The sequence below is a fragment of the Hemitrygon akajei genome, chromosome 4, assembly GCF_048418815.1.
Source record: "Hemitrygon akajei chromosome 4, sHemAka1.3, whole genome shotgun sequence".
In the NCBI taxonomy this organism is placed as follows: domain Eukaryota; kingdom Metazoa; phylum Chordata; class Chondrichthyes; order Myliobatiformes; family Dasyatidae; genus Hemitrygon; species Hemitrygon akajei.
The window spans coordinates 11,544,288-11,560,728 of record NC_133127.1 but is presented as its reverse complement, the minus strand read 5'-3'; the positions used below and the strand labels follow the sequence as shown (position 1 = coordinate 11,560,728).

The 16,441-nt window shown below is 44.6% G+C and overlaps 1 long non-coding RNA gene across 1 annotated transcript; it reads left to right on the top strand.

Annotated features, from left to right (window-relative positions):
• The first annotated feature begins 7,273 nt into the window (after positions 1–7,273).
• Positions 7,274–16,102, top strand: LOC140725875 (uncharacterized). Its single transcript, XR_012098496.1, has 3 exons — positions 7,274–7,341; positions 9,134–9,257; positions 15,623–16,102. It is a non-coding gene; the product is annotated as an uncharacterized lncRNA (long non-coding RNA).
• Positions 16,103–16,441: the final 339 nt, after the last annotated feature.

Genomic DNA, 16,441 nt, shown 5'->3' with positions numbered 1-16,441 from the left:
TTTAGTTATTTGCCTGTTCTCCATCTCCCTCTGGCGCTCCCCCCCCCCCCCCACCTTTCTTTCTCCCGAGGCCTCCCGTCCCATGATCCTTTCCCTTCTCCAGCTCTGTATCACTTTCGCCAATCACCTTTCCAGCTCTTAGCTTCATCCCACCCCCTCCGGTCTTCTCCTATCATTTCACATTTCCCCCTCCCCCCACTACTTTCAAATCTCTTACTATCTTTCCTTTCAGTTAGTCCTGACGAAGGGTCTCGGCCCGAAATGTCGACAGTGCTTCTCCCTATAGATGCTGCCTGGCCTACTGTGTTCCACCAGCATTTTGTGTGTGTTGTTAAATAAATATACTATTACATTATGCCTGATAAGCCTTTTGATGCAAATATGTAGTGACTTCTACTTTGAAAAAGGACCAATTGACAACTTCATGCCCAAAAGGAACAACTTTATCTAGGATGGTAGAACGATATTTGCATACAGAGGTTTTCACTAATGCACACCGGGCAGAAAAGACCAGAAGGAAAACCCCGCAATCCCGGAAACAATCTCTCTTTACAAACAGCTTTACCATGATCCTAATTGGTATTTTTATAATACTGACAATTACAACCTTTCCCCCCCTTTAAATTCCAACATTCCCCAAATGGACAAGAAATGGGAAACGAAAACAGTGGTGTCATTAGCTTGCGTACCCCTGAAACTTATACTAGCGTCTCAGTAAGTTTACCAATACCAGGAAAGTTGAGGAGCTGAAGTCGGGGTTGAAGGCCCAGCAAACATGATGCTCAGAGGACATGGATCGACAGTGTTAAAGCACTTGTCACTCTGTGAATATTTTTTCACTACAGTTCGATGAACCCCTGGATGTAATGCAAACAGCTCAGCTTGTTGTATTTGTCCAAATGGCTTTCCAGAATTTTACAACAAAGGAGGACTTCCTCACTCTTTTGCACTTAAAGGAGAGAACAAGAGGTGAGGATACTTACAATTACCGTAGTTTTTTTAAAAGTCCGTGAAAATGACATCTCCATTCATAAACTGGTGGCAATTATTACTGATGGGGCGCGGTGTGCGCGTTGGTTTTACAGGACTGTGCCGTAATGACCCTGATTTTCCCGACTTCCTGGATTATCACTGTGTGATTCATCAGCAGGCCTTGGCTGGGAAGGTCGTGGACTTTTCTCATGTAATGACACTGGTGGTCAAACTGATAAACTTGATTCGAGCAAAAGCTCTTCAGCACCGCTTATTCAAGGCGTTACTGGATGATGCCGCTATGGCCTGTTCGATATGCCAGTTAGTGTTTTCTTGGTTAAATTAATTTGAAAGTTTGCCAAAAGCATTTTATGTAATTAAAATACCATTAGCCCAAATAAAGGGCCTCAAGTTGGAAGTTCAATCTGAGCTGTTGTTTCTCTAAATGATTTAGTAGGTCGATCTCGCCTTTCACTAAGGCCGAGGTAGGGGATCTTGGGCTTAAAAAAGGATGGTGACAACCACTGTAAGCAATACTCCAAATTCAGTCTCACTGTCAATTGCTGTCATTGCTGGTCAACCTACCGATCTGCACGTCGTTAGGACGTGGGACGAAACCAGAGCAGCAGGGGTGATCCCATGTATCCACAGGGAGAAAATGGAACATAGTACATCAGCCCGCCATGTTATGCTGACTCTTTAACCTATTCTATGGTCAATCTAACCCTTCCCTCCCACATAGCCCTCCATTTTCCTTCCATCCACGTGCCTATCAAAGAGTCTTAGCTCTCCCTAATGTATCTGTCTCTACCATCACCCCTAATAATACATTACACCACTCTCCATGTAAAAAATCTTACCTTTGACATCTCTGTCCATGCTTAAAATTCTAGACTTCCCTGCCCTGGGGAAAAAGACTCTGATTAACAATCCCATTTATGCACCTCATATTTCATAAACCTGTGTTTCAGACAGGGGCATTTAAGAAGCTCTGAGATAGGTACATGCACATTTGTGGGCAGAGGTGAGGTTTGAACCCAGGGCAGGGAAGTCTAGAATTTTAAGGCGATTGGAGGTAAGGATGGAGAGGGATGTGAAAGGCAAGATTTTTTACACAGGGAGTGGGGAATGTGTTATCGGGGGTGATGGTAGAGGCAGATACATTAGGGAGAGCAGCAGCTCTAACCACTGCACCACTGAGCCAGCCTTTTGTTGCTGTTTGCTCTGCCCTGGCCTCAGGGTGTTCCTGGCTCGACAGCTTTGCATTTCCAGGCATATCTCCTTTGTCTGCTGAGCTTGTTTCTCAGGTCAGAGAACATGTAAGAAATCCATGCGTTCTTTATTCCAGGCAGCAGAGGATGCCCTTGCCTGCTACAGGTACAAGAAGTGTCTGGACAGCTTCTATGGGCCATCTCCGATCGCACAGGTAAGTCAAACAGTGAGAAATCCAAAAACATTTTCCGAGCTTTAATAGAGGGACCAGAACTTTTGGGACAACACACACAAAATGCTGGTGGAACACAGCAGGCCAGGCAGCATCTATAAGGAGAAGCGCTGTCCTGAAGAAGGGTCTCGGCCCGAAACGTCGAAAGTGCTTCTCTTTATAGATGCTGCCTGGCCTGCTGCGTTCCACCAGCATTTTGTGTGTGTTGTTTGAATTTCCAGCATCTGCAGATTTCCTCGTGTTTGCTCCAGAACTATTGGGGTCTGCCGTGGTTCAGGTGTCCAGAACCAGAGGTTGGATTGTCCGGAATCAGAGGGTCTCAATCTCCAAGTACGGGCACATTTGGATCTCTGAGACAGTGGATTTTGGAATTACGGCCGAGCCTCTGCATTAGACAAGGATGTCGCTTTAGGACAGAGGTGAGGAGGAGTTTCTTTAGATCAGGGGTTCCCAACCTTTTTTCTGCCTCGGACCAGTTGGGAACCCCTGCTTTAGAGGGAGGTGAATCTGTGGAATTCATTGCCACAGACGATTGTGGAGGCCAGTCACTGGGTATCGTTAAAGCAGAGGTTGATAGGTTTTTGATTAATAAGGGTGTCAAAGGTTATGGGGAGAAGGCAGAAGAATGGGGTTGAGAGGGGTAATAAATCAGCCAAGATGGAACAGGCTCAATGGGACAATGGCTTCATTCTGTTCCTATCTCTTCGGGATATTCACATATTTTTAAATATTAAAAGGATTGGAGGGATGAGGGATTAATGCAGGCACTGAGGTAAAAAAGATATCCATAACTTTCTTTAAGATGGAGGAGGTGTGAAGGGCCAGTTGGTTCACTTCTGCTTCGCTTCCTTGTGTACTGTACTTGTGTGTCTGCAATGGCATTGCTGTGACAGTTTCTGCCAACAGGGGACCTTTTAGGATCTGGATAACACTCGGAGCACTACAGCACAGAAACAGGCTGTTTGGCCCGTCTAGCCCTTGCCAAATTGATATTCTGCCTAGTCCCCATCCACCTAGCATGGTCCTCATCTATCTACCTAGTCCCATCGACCCACAACTGGATCATAGCCCTCCATACCTCTCCCATCCACGTACCTATCCAAACTTCTCATGAATGTATGAATCGAACCCGCACCTGCACACTCATGGCTCTCTGAGCAAAGACCCTCATGCTTCCATTAAATGTTTCACCTTTCATCCTTAAGCAGGCTTTGTCCGTGGAGGTTGGGTGAGACTAGAACCTAGTACCCATCCTCAGTGGAAAAAGCTGCTTGCATTTACCCCTATCTATACCCCTCATAATGTTGTATACCTCTATCAAATCTCCCCTCATTCTCCTACGCTCCTGAGAGTAAAGTCTTAACCTATTCAACCTTGCCCTATATCTCAGGCCCTCAAGTCCCGGCAACATCCTTGTAAACTTACTTTGTACCTTTCCTCCAATGGATTCCCTAGGCCTCCATTGCCCCGTTAGACAAACCTGATACCCCACTGGTGCTACCTGACTTGCAGAGTTCCTGCAGGGTTCAGCGTGCTGCTCCTTTACCGAGCCTCTGGTCAGGGAATTAACCTCTCAAATTTTAGCATGGAACATACATCAAACAATACAGCCCAAAAACAGGCCCTTTTGCCAATGATGTGCCAAACTAATTAATCTAATTCTTTCTGCCTGCACAATGTCCATATCACTCTAGTCTCTGTATATTCACTGAACATGGAACATAGACACAACAGTACATTCCAGGCTCTTTAGCCCACGATGTCATGCCAATCTTTTAACCTAATGTAAGATCTATCTAACCCTTCCCTCTCACATAGCCCTCCATTTTTGTATCATCAATGTGCCCGTCCAAGAGTTTCTTAAGTGCCTCTAATGTATCTGCCTCTACCACCACCCCTAGCTGGGCGTTCCACACGTGCCTCACTCTTTGTGTAAAATCCTGCCTCTTTCATTCCATGCATACTGCATACTATCAGATCAATCCTCGGCCTCTGTCGCTCCAGGGAAATCAACCTAAATTTGCCCTCTAATCAGACAGCATCCCAGTAAACCTCCCCTTCACCCTCGTTTTTCGGGTAGCACATGAAAAAGGTCACACTTGTAGACTGAATGGAGACATTGCACAAGGGTCACCCACTCTCCCAGACGTACAGGAGGTGGCACAGTCAACTTCGACAGCAGCATACTGAGGTTCAACTGAGTTGTCCAGGACTGCTCATTGTGTGGATGTCATTATAAGGGAATACATGTGAGCTGCCTGTCACTGCAGAGTGGATTTCTGAGACTATACTTGAGGAATAAAATCGGCAGGATGACTTTTACTTTGATGTTCTGACTCCCGTTGGGCCACAGGTCAATCCCTTATTCTTTGCCTTCACAGAAAGAGAAGTTTCCGCCTGATGAGATTGCACCAAACCCTTGCACGTTCACAGGTAAATATGAGCCTTTCTAAGAAGCGTACATCCGATTGGTAAACAGGAATGATGACAGATCAACAGAGTGTTTGGAGCTACTGACTCTCAATAAGACCATAAGACATAGGAGTAGAATTAGGCCATTCAGCCCATTGAGTCTGCTCTGCAATTCTATCATGGATGATTTATTACCCCTCTCAACCCCATTCTCCTACCTTTTCCCCATATTATTTGAAGTCCTTGCTAATAAAGAACCTATCATGCTCTCCTTTGGCCTCCACAACCATCAGTGGCAATGAATTCCACAGATTCACCAACCTCTGACTGAAGAAATTCCTCCTCATCTCTGTCCCAAAGGGGCGCCCTTCTATTTTGAGACCTCCTGTGTTCACGCTCTCTAGTCCTTCCAATATTTGATAGCTTTCAATGAGAACCCCCTCCCTCCCTTCAGTCTTCTACATTCTGGCAAGTACAGGCCCAGAGCCATCAAATGCTCCTCATATGTTAACCCTTTCACACCTGGCATCATTCTCGTGAACCTCCTCTGGACCCTCTCCAAAGCCAGCTCATCCTTTCTGTAGCTGCTCACAATACTCCAAGTGAGGCCTCACCAGTGCCTTATAAAGCCACAGTATTACGTCCTTGCTTTTGTCTTCTAGTCCTCTTGAAATGAATGCCAACATTGCATTTGTACTTGTTACTACCAAAGCTGGGCAATACTCCCTACCTAAGGTGCTGCTGCATCAGTCACAGTCCACCCTCCTATCCCCACCACTGACAGCAACTATAGGAGACGCTTCCTCGACAAGGTGCAACCTGATGACGGGTGCTGCTTTTGCAAAGCATTGTCACAGGAAAGCAGCATCCATCATCAGTGACCCCCACCACACAGGACATGCTCTCTTCTCTCTGCTGTAGGTACAGGAACCGCAGGACTCACAGCACCAGGTTCAGGAAGTTATTGCTCCTCAGCCATCAGGCTCCTGAGCCAGAGGTGATGACTTCACTTGCCCCATCATTGAACTGTTCCCACAATCTATGGACTCACGTTCAAGGACTCTTCATCTCATGTTCTCACTATTTATTGCTTATTTATTATTATTATTACTACTTTTTGTATTTGCACAGCTTGTTGTCTTTTACACACTGGTTGCATGCATAAGTTGGTGAGGTTGTTCACTGATTCCGTTGTGGTTATTATTCTATTATAGATTGTTGAGTACTGTATGCCCACAGGAAGTGAATCTCAGGGTTGTAAATGTGACTTATATGTACCTTGATAATAACTTCACTTTGAACTTTGACGGATTCCCGCCGCCTGGACCATATCCTCTTCTCACTGTTACCATTGTGCAGGAAGTACAGGAGCCTAAAGTCCCACACCGTCAGCTACTTTCCACAACCATCAGACCTGCACAACCCTCACCCTATCTGAGCAACGGAACATCACAAACCACCATTTGTGCTGCCATGGACTTTACACTGATCTTGTTTGCACTGAGGTTTTGTTTTTGAACGGTCATTTTTCCCCTCTCTCTGGCACTGTCTTTTGTAATTTATCTGTGGCCTGCACTTGTGCGCCTAAAGATTTTAAAGATTAGTTTGATTTGTCACGTGCACGTCGAAACTTCAAAACACTCAGTGAAATGCATCGTTTGTGTCAATGACCAACTCAGTCCGAGAATGTGCTGGAGGCAGCTTAGCATGCCCATAACTCACTAACCCTAATCGGTATGTCATTGGAATTTGAGGGGGGAACCGGGACACCCAGAGCAAACCTCTTAAAGTCAGTGGCTGGAATCGAACCCTGATCGCTGATTGCTGGCACTGTATTAGCATTATGCTAACTACTCTGCTTCTATGCCTATGATGTTCCTGCAAGGAATCTTTTCGTTGTATCTGTACCTCACCGAATGTGTGTACATATCAACAGGCTTAGTGTCATAGATTCATAGAAAAGTACAGCACAGAAACAGGCCCTTCAGCCCATATAGTCCATGCCAAACCATTTAAACTGCCTACTCCCATCCACCTGCACCTGGACCATGGCCCCCAATACCCTAACATCCATGTACCTACCCAAACTTCTCTTAAATGTTGAAATTGAGCTCACATGCACCACTTGTGCTGGCAGCTCGTTTCACTCATGACCCTCTGGGTGAAGATATTTCCCCTTAACCCATGAGTTCTGGTTGTAGTCCCACCCGACCTCAATGGAAAAAACCTGCTTGCATTTACCCTATCTAGCTTGACCTGACAGTATACGCGCGCACACACACAGTGCCATGGTGTAATTCTAGTGACATCACCACCACACTCAATACTGTGGGACATAAATTCCTTCTCTCAGTTGCAACCATAAGTGTCTTTAATCCCTATTCTCCTCCTTCTTCACAAAGCTCCAAATGTCCCAATCGGTGCTGATTACGTGAGGAAAACGTCTTCAATGCCCCGGATTCCCGAGGGGGGCATTCACAAGAAACTGGAACAGTGCACTGTCTTCCCAGCAGGTCAGTTCTCTGTCTTTCAAGCAATTACTGGTGGGAATTGGCTTGTTATTGTCACATAAACCACAATAGAAAATCACAAATGCGAGATGATCTTCAGATGCTGGAAACTCAAAGCAACAAAATGCTGGAGGAACTCAGCAGGTCAGGCAGCATCTGTAGAAAAGAATGAAGTTGACATTTCAGGCCGAGACCCTTCATCAGGACTGAGAAGGAAGGGGTGAGATGCCTGAATTAAAAGGTGAGGGAGGGGAAAGAGGCTAGTTGGAAGGTGATTGTTGAAGCTAGGTGGATAGGAAAGATCAAGGGGTGGAGAAGAAAGAATCTGATAGAGGAGAGTGGACAATAGCAGATAGGAGAACAGGAAGGAGGAGGGTTCCCAGTGGGAAATAATAGGCAGTTGGGAAGAAGTAAAGGGTCAGAGTGGGGAATAGAGGAAGCGGGGCCAAGGGGTGAAATTTTGTTCACGGGAAGCAGAAATTCGCATTCGTGCCATCAGGTTGGAGGCAACCCAGATGGAATATAAGTTGTTGCTCCTCCATCCTGAGAGTGGCCTCATCGTGGCCCAAAAGGAAGCCATTGACCAATGTGTCAGAATGGGAATCAATGTTGAATGTTCGGCCACCATGAAGTCCCACTTGTGACGGATGGTGCGGAGCTGCTTGACAGAGCTGTCCGCCAATTTAGAGTGAAAAGCTTGGTTTTGCAAACCATCCAGACCCACCTTTCCAAACATAAAGATGAACTGGAATATGCCGCCAGCAGAAGTGGTGGGTGCAGGTTCGATTGCAACATTTAAGAGATGTTTAGATAAGAACATGGATGGGTAGGGTATAGAGGGCTGTGGTCCAGTGTGAATCTATGGGACTAGACAGAAATAACAGTTGGCACAAACTAGATGGGCTGAAGGGCTGTAGCACTCTATGAATCTATGCCGCTTCATAACACTAGTTAGGCCACATCCGGAGTATAGCATACAGCCTTGATCCCTGCCCCCCACCATTATAGGATAGACGTAGAGGCTCTGGAGAGGGTGCAGAAGAGGTACACCTGGATGCTGCCTGGATTAGAGACCGGCAGAGGCTAAGGAGAGCTCTGATTGAAGTGTATAAGGTTATGAAAGGCATAGACAGAGTACACAGACAGCATCCATTTCCCAGGGTTCAAATATCTACTACCAGAGGGCATGCATTTAAGGGGCGAGGGGATAAGTTCAAATGAGATGTGGGGGCAAGTTTTTTTTACGCAGAGTGGTGGGTGTCTGGAATGCACTGCCTTGGGTGGTGGTAGAGACAGATACATCAGGGACTTTAAAGACATTTAGATAGACACAAGCAATTCACACAAAATGCTGGAGGAACTCAGCAGGTCAGGCAACATCTATGGAACAGAGTACAGTCGACATTTCGGGCCGAGACATCGACTGTTTACTCTTTTCCATAGACTCTGCCTGGCCTGCTGAGTTCTTCCAGCATTTTGTGTGTGTTGCTTGGATTTCCAGCATCTGCAGATTATCTCTTGTTTTAGATAGACACATGAATGTGAGGAAAATTGAAGGGTATGGACATTGTGTAAGCAGAAAAGATTTGTTTAGCTGGCCATTTGATTACTAACTTAATTGGTTCAGCAGAATATTGTGGGCCAAAGGGCCTTTTCCCATGCTGTATTGTTCTATGTTCTATGACTTGGTAAATATGACGATAATAAACTAACAAACCAAATGATGGAAAATCCCTGAGGGGCCAGATGAGTTTTTATGACTTTTAAGTCTTGTTTGATCTTCTTCCTTTCTCAGCACAAGTAAGCCAATTGTCTGGTTTCCCTTCTCATAAGGTCGACAGCCGGTACTGTCACTATCCTGGTGTGGTCGCTAATCCATGTGACCCTTACATGCGTACACCTCATCAAAAGGAGTACAGGTAGGTGCTCAGACTTCTCACTGCCACTTGAGTGGAGTGCTTGTTCCATATTTCCTCATGAAACAAGACTCAATCCAGCCCATTGAGCTCAGAGTTCAATTCCATTCCATAAGACATGGGAGAAGAAAAAGGTCATTTGACCCATCGAGTCTGCCCTGCCATTCCATCACGGCTGATTTATTATCCCTGCCTTCTACTCATAACCTTTGACACTCTGACTAATCAAGACCTATTAACCTCTGATTTAAGTATATTCAATGACTTGGCTTCCACAGTCACCTTTTGCATTGAGTTCCACAGATTCACCACCATCTGGCTAAAGTAACCCTTCCTCATCTCTATTCCAATGTAACGCCATTTTATTCTCAGAGTCTGCAGTCTGATCCTAGACTCCCCATCTATAGGAAACGTCCTCTCCATGGCCACTCCATCTAGGCTAATGTTCCCTCTGATTTTTTTTTACAGTTGCGCAGACCAACAGGAAATTTTTACATGGTTTGAAAACTGTGTGGCACTTTAATAAAACATTATATAAACGAAAACTCCAGCTGCATGGCATCAAATGCTATGTGCACGGGAGCATTTCTGTTACTGCACAGTCACGTAGCTTAAAGAGAACAAAGATCAGGCTCTTCAATGAAACCACACCCCCCCCCCCCCCACCATTCTTCTGAAGTCCAGCAAGTAGACCAACTGCCATCAAGCAGAAGGTTGAGATGGCGTGACTAATGTTCTGAGCTGTGTATAGTTCAATGCAAGGAGTATTGTAGGAAAGGCGGATGAGCTTAGGACAAGGATCATAATTCCACGTGCTGATGTTGTAGCTGTTAGTGAGGCTTGGTTGTAGGAGGGGCAGGCCTGGCAGCTCACTCTTCCAGCTGTATAATATTATATAATGTTGTTTTGGATGTGATAGAGCAGGAGGGTTTAAAGGGTGTGTAGTGGCATTATTTGTCAGGGAGAATGTCTCTGCAGTGCTCAGGCAGAACAGACTGGAGAGCTTGTTTAGTTGAGGTTTTATGGGTGGAACTGAGAAATAAGAAAGCTATGACCATGTTATTGGGATTATATTATAGACCACTCAACAGTCCACAGGATTTAGAGGAGCGAATTTGTAGAGAGATTGCAGACTGTTGCAAGAAACATAAGGCTGTGATAGTAACTAGGTGATTTTTAACTTTCCACATATTGACTGGGACTCCCATTCTGTAAAAGGGCTGGATGGGAAAGAGTTTGTAAATGTGTTCTGGAAAGTTTCTTCAATTAGTACATAGAAATTCCAACTTGAGAGACTCCAGAGATGAACTCGAGAGATGAAACTCCAACTCTAGGTACCCTTTTAGGGAATGAGACAGGACAGGTGACAGAAGTTTGTGTAGGAGAACACTTTACATCTGTTGATCATAATGCCATTAATTTCTAGGTACTGTAATTATGGCAAAGGACAGGTCTGGTCCTCGGGCTGAGATTCTAAATTGGAGAAAGGCTAATTTTGATGTTATCAGAAAGGATCTGGCAAGTGTGGATTGGGACAGGTTGTTTTCTGGCAAAGGTGAACTTGGTAAGTGGGAGGCTTTCAAAAGTGAAAATTTGAGAGTACCGAGTTTGTGAACCTTGGTTTTTGAGAGATATTGAAACCCTGGTTTAGAAACAGGAGGTGCATAGCAGGTTTAGGCAGGTAGGAATAAATGAGGTGCTTATGGAGAATAAAAGTGCAAGAGAATTTTTAAGAAGGAAATCAGGAGAGCTAAAAGAAGGTATGAGATTGCTCTAGCAGGCAAGTGAAGGAGAATCCTAATGGATTTTACAGATATATTAGAGGAAAAGGTTTGCAAGGGACAAACTGGTCCTCTGGAAAATCGAAGTTGTAATCTGTGCATGGAGCTGAAGGAAATGGAATAATTCTGAAATAGATTTTTTTGCATCTGGATTTAGTCGGGAGGTGGACACAGAAATGAGGCAAAACAGCAGCGAGGTCAGGGACCCTATACAGATTACAGAGGAGGTGTTTGCTGTCTTGAGGGAATTAGGGTAGATAAATCCCCAGGACCTGACAAGGTGTTCCCTTGGACTCTGAAAGAGGCTAGAAACTTCAGTGGCCCTAGCAGGGATATTTAAAACATCCTTAACCAAGGGTATGGTGTTGGAGTATCGGATGGGTAAAGTGTTGGAGTATCGGATGGGTAAGGTGTTGGGGTGTCGGATGGGTAAGGTGTTGGAGTATCGGATGGGTAAGGTGTTGGTAAGGTGTCGGATGGGTAAGGTGTTGGGAGTATCGGATGGGTAAGGTGTTGGAGTATTGGAGCATGGCTAATGTTGTTCTGATAAGAAAGGCTTTAAGAATAAGCCAGGAAATTATAGGCCTATGAGCCTGTCAGTGGAAAAGTTATTGGACTAGTGGTGTTCCCAGGGATTGGTGCTGGGCCTGTGGGCCTGTTGCTGTTTGTCATTTTATATCAATAATCTGGATGATAATGTGGTTAACTGGATCAGCAAATCTGCGAATGACACCAAGGGCAGTGATGTAGTAGGCAGCAAAGAAGTCTATCAAAGCTTGTAGAGGGTTCTGGGCCAGCTGGAAAAATGGGCTGAAAAGTAGCAGATGGAATTTAATGTAGACAAACGTAAGATGTTGCAGTTTGGAAGGGCCAGAAAGGGTAGGTTTTACATGGTGAGTAGTAAGGCACTGAGGAGTGTGGTAGAACAGAGGGATCTGGGAATACAGTGCATATTAAAGGTATTCACCCCCCCCCCCTTGGAAGTTATCATGTTTTATTGTTTTACAACATTGAATCACAATGGATTTAATTTGGCATTTTGGACACTGATCAACAGAAAAAAACTTTTTCGTGTCGAAGTGAAAACAGACTAATCAAAATTAATTACAAATATAATACAAAAGTAACTGATTGCATAAATATTCCCCCCCTTTAATATGACAAACCAAATCACCACTGGTGCAGCCAATTGGTTTTAGAAGTCACATAATTAGTTAAATGGAGATCTGTTTTTGGAGACGGTGTTTCATTAGGTTATAGTAAACATACACCTGTATCTGGAAGTTCCAGTTGTTGCTGAGTCAGTATCCTGGTAAAAACTACCTCATGAAGACAAAAGAACACTCCAAGCAATTCTGCAAGAAGGTTATTGAAAAACACAGTCAGGAGGTGGATACCAGAACATTTCCAAGTCACTGAATATCCCCTTGGAGTACAATGAAGTTGATATTCAAGTAATGGAAATAATATGCCACAGCTGTAAATCAGCCTAGATCAGGCCATCCTCAAAAACTGAATGACTGTGCAAGAAGGGGACTAGTGAGGGAGGCCACCAAGAGACCTATGACAACTCTGAAGGAGTTACAAGCTTCAGTGGCTGAGATGGGAGAGACTGTGCATACAACAACTGTTGCCCGGGTGCTTCACGGGAGTGCTTTATGGGAGGGTGGCAAAGAGAAAACCACTGTTGAAAAAACTCACATGAAATCTCAGCTAGAGTTTGCCAGAAGGCATGTGGGAGACTCTGAAGTCAACTGGAAGAAGGTTCTATGGTCTGATAAAACCAAAATTGAGCTTTTTGGCCATCAGATTAAATGTCATGTTTGGCATAAGCCAAATGCTGCACATCATCAAAAACACAACATCCCTATCGTGAAGCATGGTGGTGGCTGCATCATGCTGTGGGGATGCTTCACTGCAGCAGGCCCTGGAAGGCTTGTGAAGGTAGAGAGCAAAATGAATGCAGCAAAATACAGGGAAATCTTGAAGGAAAACCTGATACAGTCTGCAAGAGAACTGTGACTTGGGAGAAGATTTGTTTCCCAGCAAGACAATGACCCCAAGCATAAAGCCAAAGCTACACTGGAATGGCTTAAAAACAACAAAGTTAATGTCCTGGAGTGGCCAAGTCAGAGTCCAAATCTCAATCCAATTGAGAACTTCTAGTGTGACTTGTACACAGTCCCCATGCAATCTGACAGAGCTCGAGTAGTTTTGTAAAGAATGGGGAAAAATAGCAGTGTCCAGATATGCAAAGCTGACAGAGACCGATCCACACAGACTCAAGATGCCAAAGGTGCATCAACTAAATACTGACTTGAAGGGGGAGAATACTTATGCAATCAATTAATTTGTTTTATATTTGTAATTAATTTAGATCACTTTATAGAGATGTTTTCACTTTGACACAAAAGAATATTTTTCATATTTATCAGTGTCAAAAAAGCCAAGTTAAATCCTTTGTGATTCAATGTTGTAAATCAATAAAACATGAAAACTTCCGGGGGGGGGGGGGGGTGAATCTTTTTCATAGGCACTGTTTATCTGTCACATCATAGGTAGACAGGGTCGTAAAGAAAGCTTTTGGCAGATTGGTCTTCATAAATCAATGTATTGAGCACAGGAGTTGGGATGTTACATTGACATTCTCCAAGATCTTGTTGAGGCCACATTTGTTTATTTATTTAGAGATACAACACAGTAACGGGCTCTTGTAGCCCCATGAGCCCTCACTGCCCATTACAGCCATTGACTGACAGTGAGATACAATGTGGAATAGGCCCCTTTGGCCCTTCGAGCCAAGTCCGCCAGCAATCCACCAGTTTAACCCTAGCCTAATCAGGGGACAATTTACAATGATCAATTAACCTACCGGTATTCTTTGGACTGGGGGAAGAAACGGGAGAAGCCGGAGGAAACCTACATGGTCATGGGGAGAACGACAGACTCCTTACAGACACTGATGCTGTAGTAGCGTAAAGCTAACTGCTATGCTATTGTACCATCTGTATTGTGCTCAGATTTAGTCAGTCTCCTATACAAAAGACTTTATTAAGCTGAAGAGAGTGCAGAGGAGATTTATGAACCTGTTGCTGGATCTCGAGGGACTAAGTTGCACTTGTCTGCAGTAAATTCCATCTACCATTTTTCAGCCCATTTTTCCCGCTGCAAGCCATGACAGCCTTCCTCACTGTCCACTCCACCCCAATCTTGGTGGCAGCTGTGAATTTGCTGTTCCAGTTAACTGCATTATCATCCACTTCACTGATATAGATGACAAACAACAATAGACCCAGCACCAATCCCTGTGGCACGCCACGAGTCACAGGCCTCCAGTTAGAGACACAATCATATAATACTGTGTGACTTCTCCTGCTAATCCAAAGTTAAATCCAGTTTACTACTTCATCTTGAATGCCAAGCAACTGAGCCTTTTTGACCAACCTCCCATGCAGGACCTTATCAAAGTCCATTACCTTTCCTACATCAACTTTCCTGGCAACCTCCTCAAAAAACTCTAACACGAGGAAATCCGCAGATGCTAGAAATTCAAGCAACACACACAAAATGCTGGTGGAACGCAGCAGGCCAGGCAGCATCTATAGGGAGAAGCACTGTCGACGTTTCGGGCCGAGACCCTTCGTCAGGACTAACTGAAAGAAAAGATAGTAAGAGATTTGAAAGTGGGAGGGGGAGGGGTGAAGCTGAGAGCTGGAAAGGTGATTGGCAAAAGGGATACAGAACTGGAGAAGGGAAAGGATCATGGGACGGGAGGCCTAGGGAGAAAGAAAGGGGGGGGGGGAGGGAGCACCAGAGGGAGAGTGATTGTGAGAGGGGCTTATTTATTTATTTATCCCCCCCTTTTTTCTCTCTCTGTCCCCCTCACAATCGCTCTTTGTCTGTTCTCCATCTCCCTCTGGTGCTCCCTCCCCCTTTCTTTTTCCCTAGGCCTCCTGTCTCATGATTCCTTCTCTTCTCTAGCTCTGTATCCCTTTAGCCAATCAACTTTCCAGCTCTCAGCTTCACCCCTCCCCCTGCTGTCTTCTCCTATCATTTCAGATTTCCCCTCCCCCTCCTACTTTCAAATCTCTTACTATCTTTTCTTTCAGTTAGTCCTGACGAAGGGTCTCGGCCCGAAACGTTGACTGTGCTTCTTCCTATCGATGGTGCCTTGCCTGCTGCGTTCGACCAGCATTTTGTGTGTGTTGCTCAAAAAACTCTAAGATTGATTAGATACAACCTACCGCACTCAAAGCCATGGTGACTATCCCTAATCAGGTCCTGCCTAGCCAAGAATTTATTTATCCTGTCCCTTGGAATATCTTCCAATAATTTCAGCTTCAGATTTATTTATCACATGTACATTGAAACACAATGAAATGTTGTTTGTGTCAACAATCAACACACCTAAAAATCTGCATTACACACTACTTTACCCAACTGCCCGAGTTTGACACATAGATACTCATCTACAAACCCATCAAAGTGTCTTTTCTGGTTCTTGTGAACATAGATATTGTAAACCAGGAGACTGGGTGTATCTTTTAGAAGTAATTTCCTTTAACGTTCTCTTTTTTTTGTTTGTAGTTACAGCTGCAACAGGCTGGAAAGAACAAGCTAAAAGACTGAGTAGGCCACAGATAGTTTAAACTGTACAGAACAAGAAAAGAAACCGAAGGACCATCGATCGATACATTAGATATTCAATGGCTGTGGTACCATTCTCCCTTGCTGCTATTCTTCTGCATTCCAAGAGCTTAATCTTGGCTTAGTCCTTATTACTTATCCGTAGTCAGCAAATAAGTGTTCTTGGACAACACTTCCAATTCAATTCTGATGAACACTATACCCCAAATCCTGCCATCCAATGTTGCCCTCTTGCCCCCACTTGTCCACAGCACAATGAGGGGGAAAAAACCTTCACAACTGGGAATAGAGCCTCTAGTATTGCCTTATGCAAACAAGTACCGTCCATTATCCTTGCTGAAAGCCACACAGTGCTGAAGAACATCAATGGAAAACGTTCTACGTCGGTATGCTTATCTGTACAAATTTGTCAAGAAAGAAATAAAGGGAACTGGATATGGACATTCTGAATACAATCTGAACAGAGAGTTTCTGAATTGGAGGTAATGTTCAGAATTATGTTTATTGTCACTGACATAAGTTGTGCCTCCAAGAGGGCCACAACCTTGTCGTGGGGTTTGGAGGCTTTTGTGCCTCAATGATCTGGAGAGTTATGTTGGCTGGAGTCAGGGCTTTATTGCTTTGGCTCTTGGTAGGTCAGGTCAAAGGACAGTCTAAGACTGGTCCACCAAGTTCTGAGGTTCAGCGCAGGGCTAACAACCCTGCCTGGTAAAACAAAACTGTTGCAGAAGCAGCAATGAAAGATCCTTCTACATCTGA